Source organism: Salvelinus sp. IW2-2015, linkage group LG1 (genome assembly GCF_002910315.2).
Source record: "Salvelinus sp. IW2-2015 linkage group LG1, ASM291031v2, whole genome shotgun sequence".
Classification (NCBI taxonomy): domain Eukaryota; kingdom Metazoa; phylum Chordata; class Actinopteri; order Salmoniformes; family Salmonidae; genus Salvelinus; species Salvelinus sp. IW2-2015.
In genome coordinates this window covers 14,378,247-14,386,508 of record NC_036838.1, presented here as the reverse complement: position 1 = coordinate 14,386,508, position 8,262 = coordinate 14,378,247, and positions in this window count along the sequence as shown.

Here is an 8,262-nt window from a genome sequence, read left to right as displayed (position 1 = left end):
GCGGCAGCTTTCCAATCTTTGGGAATCTCAGACGATACAAAAGAGAGGTTGAACAGGCTAGTAATAGGGGTTGCAACAATTTCGGCAGATCATTTTAGAAAGAGAGGGTCCAGATTGTCTAGCCCGGCTGATTTGTAGGGGTCCAGATTTTGCAGCTGTTCAGAACATCAGCTATCTGGATTTGGGAGAAGGATAAATGGGGGAGGCATGGGCGAGTTGCTATGGGGGGTGGAGGGCTGTTGATCGGGGTAGGGGTAGCCAGGTGGAAAGCATGGCCAGACGTAGAAAAATGCTTATTGAAATTCTCAATTATAGTGGATTTATCGGTGGTGACAGTGTTTCCTAGCCTCAGTGCAGTGGGCAGCTGGGAGGAGGTGCTCTTATTCTCCATGGACTTAACAGTGTCCCAGAACCTTTTTGAGTTTGTGCTACAGGATGCAAATTTCTGCTTGAAAAAGCTAGCCTTAACTTTCCTAACTGCCTGTGTATATTTGTTCCTAACTTCCCTGAAAAGTTGCATGTCACGAGGGCTATTCGATGCTAATGCAGAACGCCACAGGATGTTTTTGGTTMAAAAAAAATTGAATGGGGCATGCTTATTTAAGATGGCGAGGAAGGCACTTTTAAAGAATAACCAGGCATCATCTACTGACGGGATGAGGTCAATATCCTTCCAGGATACCCATGCCAGGTCGATTAGAAAGGCCTACTCGCTGAAGTGTTTTAGGGAGCGTTTGACAGTGATAAGGGGTGGTTGTTTGACCGCAGACCCATTACGGATGCAGGCAATGAGGCAGTGATCGCTGAGATCTTGGTCGAAAAGAGCAGAGGTGTATTTGGAGGGCAAGTTGGTTAGGATGATATCTATGAGGGTGACCGTGTTTACGGATTTGGGGTTGTACCTGGTGGGTTCATCGATAATTTGTGTGAGATTGAGGGCATCAAGCTTAGATTGTAGGGTGGCCGGGGTGGCTGGAGATTCAGACAGCTAGCAGGCCGGGACTAGCAAGCTAGCAGAAGGGCCTTAGAGGGACGTCTCAACGGAGGAAAGTCTGTTTTAGCCTCCGCGTGCGGAKACGTCGATAGACCAGTCATGATGGATTAGTAGGTTTCCGAGTAGCAGAGGGGTCCAAGTCCAATTGGCAAAAAAGGTATAGTGGCCCAAGAAATTGGCCGATGGATCTATACAGCTGACAGTTCAATATTCTCTAGACAGCTAGCGGGCCGTGGCAAGCAGCTATCAGGCCGCGGCTAGCAGATGGGCATTCAGGGGACGTCGCGATGTAGAGGCCAGTTGAGTACCCCCTCGAGCAGATTACGTCGTAGGCCAGTCGTGAAGGATCTAGGGGTTCCGTGCCCCGTACCGGCAGTAGAAATGGGGTCGGGTATTGTAGCCCAGTAGTGGCTGATGGGCCTCCTTAGCTAGCCGTGAGAAAGGGCCTAGCATGGGCTAGCTCCAGGCTAATTGGTGCTTGCTTCGTGACCGACGTTAGCCAGGAGTAGTCACTCGGATAGCAGCTAGCTAGCTGCGATGATCCAGGTGAAAAGGTCCAGAACTTGCGGTAGGAATCCGGGGGTATGGAGAGAAAATAGATCCGGTATGCTCTGGTTTGAGTCGCGTTGTACAAACTGGCGAGAGCTTTCCGAGCTAAAATGATCGCTAGCAGTGGTTAGCTGACTACTAGCTAGTGAGCTGGCTAGCTTCTGTTGGGGGATTCCGGATTCGAGGTAAATAAAAATACTTTAGAAAAAACAGATCCACACCACATTGGGTGAGGTGCGTTGCAGGAGAGTATTTTGTAGTTGAAGTTTAGAAAAAAATATAAAAAAGAAATGCGAAGAAAAAGATGATGACTTTGAAACAGCTAATCCTCTTGGATCGAAGTGTGGCATACATAAATTGGGTGCCATTTATTTTACTTTAAGAAATGTCTCACCGAAGTGCAATTCCTCTCTGCTCAATATTCACCTGGATTCTCTATTTCATGCTCAAGATATAAAAACATATGGGCTTTACTCATTATTTAACACAATTGTACGAGATGTAAACATTTTGGAAAGTGATTGAATTAAGGTTCCCTTGTACAATCACCAAATTCATGGAACTATYGTCCAAGTAACAGGTGACAACCTTGGTATTCATGGTTTATTTCGTTTTGTGGAATCTTTTAGTGCAAGATATTGCTGCCGTTTCTGCCTTGCTGAGAAAGATGACTTTCAAACAGAGTTTAGGGAAGACAGTCCCACGATAGTATTGCGAACTAAACAGATGCACGTGGAACACTGCCAAACATTGGAGAGAAATCCCATTTTGCCCTATGTGATGGTGTTAAAATATCTTGCTGTTAAATTCATTACAGTATTTTCACAAAAGTGAGATATCATGCATGACATCTTGGAGGGTTTTGGGCAACATGAGGTGACATTGCTACTACAGCACTTCCAAAACGAGCATTTAACCTCAAAAGAAATTGACATGAGAATTCAGAGATTCAACTATGGGTTATATGGAAAGAAACAACAGACCCCCTGCAGTGAAGTTACTTGAGGKGTCTAATACGCAATCTACTACTTATCTTTGGTGACTTGGTGTGTCCAAATGATCAGCACCGGCATTTGCTGCTTCTGTTGCTTCAAATAGTCAACATTGTATTTTCTCCAGTGTTATCAGRTGGTATTACAGTCTATTTGAAGCACTTGATTTTAGAACACCCCATATTGTTTATGCATTAATTTCCTTGAAATAAGATGTTACCCAAGCATTATTTTATGGTGCATTATCCCCAATGTATTCAGATAATTGGGCCAATTCTCCATAGCTGGTTTATGCGCTACCAAGGAAAACACTTTTTTAAACAAGTGAAAAGCTTTAAAAACGATTTAAACATTGGCCAAGAAATACCAAAGTGACATGGCATAAAACTGGCAAACATTTGACCTACTGTATATATAGATAAAATGGATATTGGTAAAGGGAAAATGCTGTCCTTGAATGTAATAAAAGGAGCTCATGAGATAGCACTCGCACAAACAGACTCTAGGTGCCTTCTTCTACTAAGGATTTCAGTGTAAAATGGGCCAAACATCAAGAGAATGTATAACGTTCAGATTTGGTTGTTTGTGTTAAAGTTCATTGTGAGACGCCAATATTTCACAAAATCTTTATTGTAAAAGTTAACAATGTACTGCTGGTTACCTTTTGCTTTTGACACACTGTGTCGACTGCATTCATAAATTGCGCTCTGGGTTGTTCTTAAATTCAGTGTTGTCAGATTGTCCATTCGTAAATTCAAACCATTTCACTCTTGGAGTGTTCAGAGTGCACACTGGACGCTCCGGACAAGAGGTTGGGTTTATCCGAGCGTCCAAGCTAACTGGCTAAAGTTGGCTAGCTTGCTAGCTACTTCCAGACAGAAATGAGAGAACACCTCACTCTGACCATTTTACTCGCCCTAGCAAAGCTGGTTAGGCGGTTTTCATGTTATCTAGAGCGTTAGTTACTCAATTGTTGCCAGCAGCACAGTTACAATTACTTTTTTTGCCAACGTTTACCGACGCTGGTCATATTCAGCAGATGTTGCGTGTTCGTAAATTCATCATTCATTATTCTGCGCTCTGAAATCGGAGCAGATAGCCAGAGTGAATTTGGGAGAGAATAAAGATAATTTGTAAAATCCAAATATCTTCACAGTGCTACACGAGACAGGACAGACAGCTGATCGTCCTTGCAGTGGCAGACCACGTGTAACAACATCTGCACAGGATCGGTACATTCCGAACATCCACCTGCGGGACAGGTACAAAACAACTGCCCGAGTTACACCAGGAACGCACAATCCCTCCATCATCAGTGCTCAGACTGTCCGCAATAGGCTGAGAGGCTGGACTGAAGCTTGTAGGCCTGTTGTAAGGCAGGTGCTTACCAGACATCACCGGCAACAGCGTCACCTATGGGCACAAACCACCGTCGCCGGAACCAGACAGGACTGGCAAAAAGTGCTCTCCACTGATGAATCGCGTTTTGTCTCACCATAGGTGATGGTCAGATTCGCGTTTAGCGTTCGATAGCAATGAGCGTTACACCCAGGCTTGAACTCTGGAGCGGGATCGAGGTGGAGGGTCCGTCATGGTCAAGAGGGGGTTGTCACAGAATCATCGGACTGACCTTGTTGTCATTGCAGGCAAATCAATGCTGTGCGTTACAGGGAAGACATTCTTCTCCTCATGTGGTACCCTTCCTGACATGACCCTCCAGCATGACAATGCCACCAGCCATACTGCTTGTTCTGTGCGTGATTCCGTCAAGACAGGAATGTTAGTGTTCTGCCATGGTCAGCGAAGAGCCCGGATCTCAATCCATTGAGCACGTCTGGGACCTGTTGGATTGGAGGGTGAGGCTAGGGCCATTCCCCCAGAAATGTCCGGGAACTTGCAGGTGCCTTGGTGGAAGAGTGGGGTAAAATCTCTCAGCAAGAACTGGCAAATCTCCATGAGGAGGAGATGCCCTGCTGTACTTAATGCGCTGCTGGCCACACCAGATACTGACTGTTACTTTTTGATTTGACCCCCTTTGTTCACGGAACATTATTCAATTCTCTGTTAGTCCAATGTCTGTGGAACCTGTTCAGTTTTGTCTCCGTTGTTGAAACTTGTTTATGTTAATACAAATATTTACACATGTTAAGTTTGCTGAAAATAAACGCAGTGACAGTGAGAGGAATTTCTTTTTTTGCCGAGTTTAGTTAGCTTGCTAATCATTTTGATCTCAGATCTACTTAGCTAGCTAGTTCTTACCAGTGTCTGGATTCGGCGTTCAGAGCAATTCAACAATAATTCCCCGGGATTACTGTGCCATGGTGTTGTATCCTAGGTTAGCTATGTGTGTGTGTTCAGCTGTCAGTCAGTGTCATACAGGTTTGATTGCATCACTATCAGAATAAAATGATATGATACCAAGGTAAAACTAACTGCAGCCAAGGCAGGTTGAAACAGCTAAAAGGCGTAATTCAGTTACTGCTATTACCTTGGTTTCACAGTAACTTTTTGCAGTTCTAGTTATGACCCCATTTTCTCCAAAACACATACAATAGGGGCAGTACTGTACACATGATAAGGATGTATATTACTGTAGAAAAATTACTGAAAATTTTGACCAAATTGAGCAGTTACTGCCTTTTTGCTTGGGAGGGCAGTATTGTGTTGTGTGAACTGAGAGGAGCTTCTGAATTTAACTCTAGCACTGATTTATGATGTCTTGTCCTTCTTGGAGCCGCATTCCATAGTTTAGAGTTTGTGTGCCGGGGATACCAGGGTGGAGATAGCTCGGTATGGATATATGAGGACCTTGTTTTGGGGCAGACCCCCAAACAGAGAAACGGTTTATACGCAGATACTGTCTGCTGTGAATTATTAACTTATTTCATACGAATCCTAACCTTGTGACCCATTCCACACATCTGTTGTTTGTCATAACAAAGGGGGTGTTTTTGATTAGGTGAGTTGTTTTATTGTTGGTCTCAACCCAACGACACATGTTGGGTCGACCAGCCATCGTATTACTCTATGCTTTTCTTATTAATAAGTTTTGAATAAAGTAATATCCTGATTGGTGATTGACCTTGTCTCTCCTCATTATTGATCAGAATTTCCATGACACATTAGTCATAGACTCATAACACTAAATAAACAATCTGATCAGGCTAGACACAGAAAAGTTAATTTTACCATAAATAGTGGCTAACATGATTATGTTTATTACACAAGATGGCAAAACAGCCCTTTGTGTTCTTTCAATCTTTGAAATAAAATAAAACAATAAGGACAGTACAAATTGAAAAGGCACACCCCTGTGTGTAAGATGTTTCAGGGAGAGAGGAGGACCAGCGAGTGCAGTGTCATAAGTGGTGTTTTTTAATTAAACAATACACACTAAACAAACACGATGTGAACAAATGAACAGTACAACCGTGTGGAGACAACACTGACACGGAAGACAAACACCCACAAACCAAAGACAAAACAGGCTACCTAAATATGGTTCCAATCAGAGACAACAACTACACCTGCCTCTGATTGAACCAGCACAACAAACAAGAACAAACTAGACATACACATAGAATGCCCACTCAGATCACACCCTGACCAAACAAACATATACAACTACAAGCAAACTATGGTCAGGGAGTCGAACGGTAACCCCCCAAGGTGTGGACTCCGGCCGCAAACTGAACCTATAGGGAGGGTCTGGGCTGGGCACTGATCCAGGCTGGCGGTCTGGCGCTGGACGTGACCCCACTCCACCATAGTCTTAGTCCATTTAATTGGCGTCCTTTGAGCGGCGACCCTCTTGAAGGGCCCCCACTGTGAGGCACCTCGGACTGAGGGGCACTCTGGACTGAGGGGCACCTTGGACTGAAGGGGCACCTCTGGACTGAGGGGCGGCTCTGGACTGAGGGGCGGCTCCGGACTGAGGGGCGCTCCTGACTGGCGGGCGGCTCCTGGCGGCTCCTGACTGGCGGGCGGCTTCTGGCGGCTCCTGAACTGGCGGGCGGCTCTGGCGGGCTCCTACTGCGGGGCGGCTCTGGCGGCTCTGACTGGCGGGCGCTCTGGCGGCTCCTGACCTGCGGGCGGCTACTGGCGGCTCCTGACTGGCGGGCGCTCGGCGCATGGACAGACGGGCGGCGTGGACAGACGGGCGGCTCAGCGGCGCTGACAGACGGGAGCACGTAAGGAGGAGACGGAGAGACAGCCTGGTGCGTGGGGCTGCCAAAGGACCCACCAGGCTGGGGAGACCTACAGGAGGCTTGGTTTAGGAGAAGGCACTGAAGGACCGGGCTGTGGGGGAGCACTAGAGCTCTGGGCGCAGCCTTGGCACCACTCCCCCAGGCTGGGATAACTACTCTAGCCCGGACCCTCCAGAGTGCAGGCACAGGTGAACCGGGCTGTGGGTGAGCACTGGAGATCTAGTGCCTACTACGCGACCTCTCCTTAGGCATCCACTCCCACATTTGCCCGGACGAAGCGGAGCGCAGGCATAGGACGCACTGCACCCTCCAGCGCCCCGGAGACACAGCACGCAGAGCCGGCGCAGGATACCCTGGACCGAAACGGGTGTACCGGAGACAGACACCGCTGAGCAGGCACAATACGCCCCAGCTGGATGCCCACACTCGCATTAATTTCGGGGGGCTGCCCTATAGCGCCACCGGCTATGGGCACGTATGGCGACACCGTGAACTTCACCCCATAACACGGGTGGCCTGACCAGTAACGCGCTGCTTATAATAAGCACGAGGAGTGAGCTCAGGTCTGCTACCTGGCTTAGCCACACTCCCCGTGTGCTTCCCCCCAAAAAATTTGGGGGCTGCCTCTTGTACCTGTCGTGCTGCCGTACTGCCTCACATTCGCCGGTATCCCTCCTCACACTGCTCCAGAGAATCCCAGCGGGCTCTGGCACTCTCCTGGGTCGACCGACCACCTATCTATCTCCTCCCAAGTAGTGACATAGTCAGATCTTCGCTCCCATGTCCAGGAGTCCTGTGATCGCTGCTGCTGCTGCTGCTGTCCGTACCACGCTGCTTGGTCCTTTTGTGGTGGGTGTTTCTGTAACGATCGTCTTCGGCAGAAAAAGAGAGGACCAAAGCGCAGCGTAGTAAGTGTTCATGATATGTTTTTTAATTAAACTCAGAACACTAAAACAAAACAATAAACGATGTGACAAACGAAACAGTACCGTGTGCGCACAAACACTGACACGGAAGACAAACACCCAAAAACCAAAAGACAAAACAGGCCAACTTAAAATGGTTCCCAATCAGAGACAACGCTAACACTGCCTCTGATTGAGAACTATATCAGGCCAAACAAGAAACAGACAAACTAGACATCAAAAAGAATGCCCACTCAGATCACACCCTGACCAAACAAAACATATAAACATACAAGCAAACTATGGTCAGGGCGTGACACTGTGCTCTGTGGGGGAATTTCTCCCCACAGGTGCATGGCCTTCTGATTTTGTACTCTTTCTACATGACATCTGTATTGTGTGCAAAAATGTACAATTGTTCTGGTAACTGTGTACCAGAGTGAAATGAAATCACATGAAGCAGTACAGGATCACAATCAAACTTGAATCATCCGCCATCATCCATTTGTATGTCGAATGCTTTTGTGATACAAAATCTTAACATCAACAACATGGGGTCCCTTTCTTATCCGTACAACTATAAATGCATGAACATTTTTATAAAAGGGTCGTCT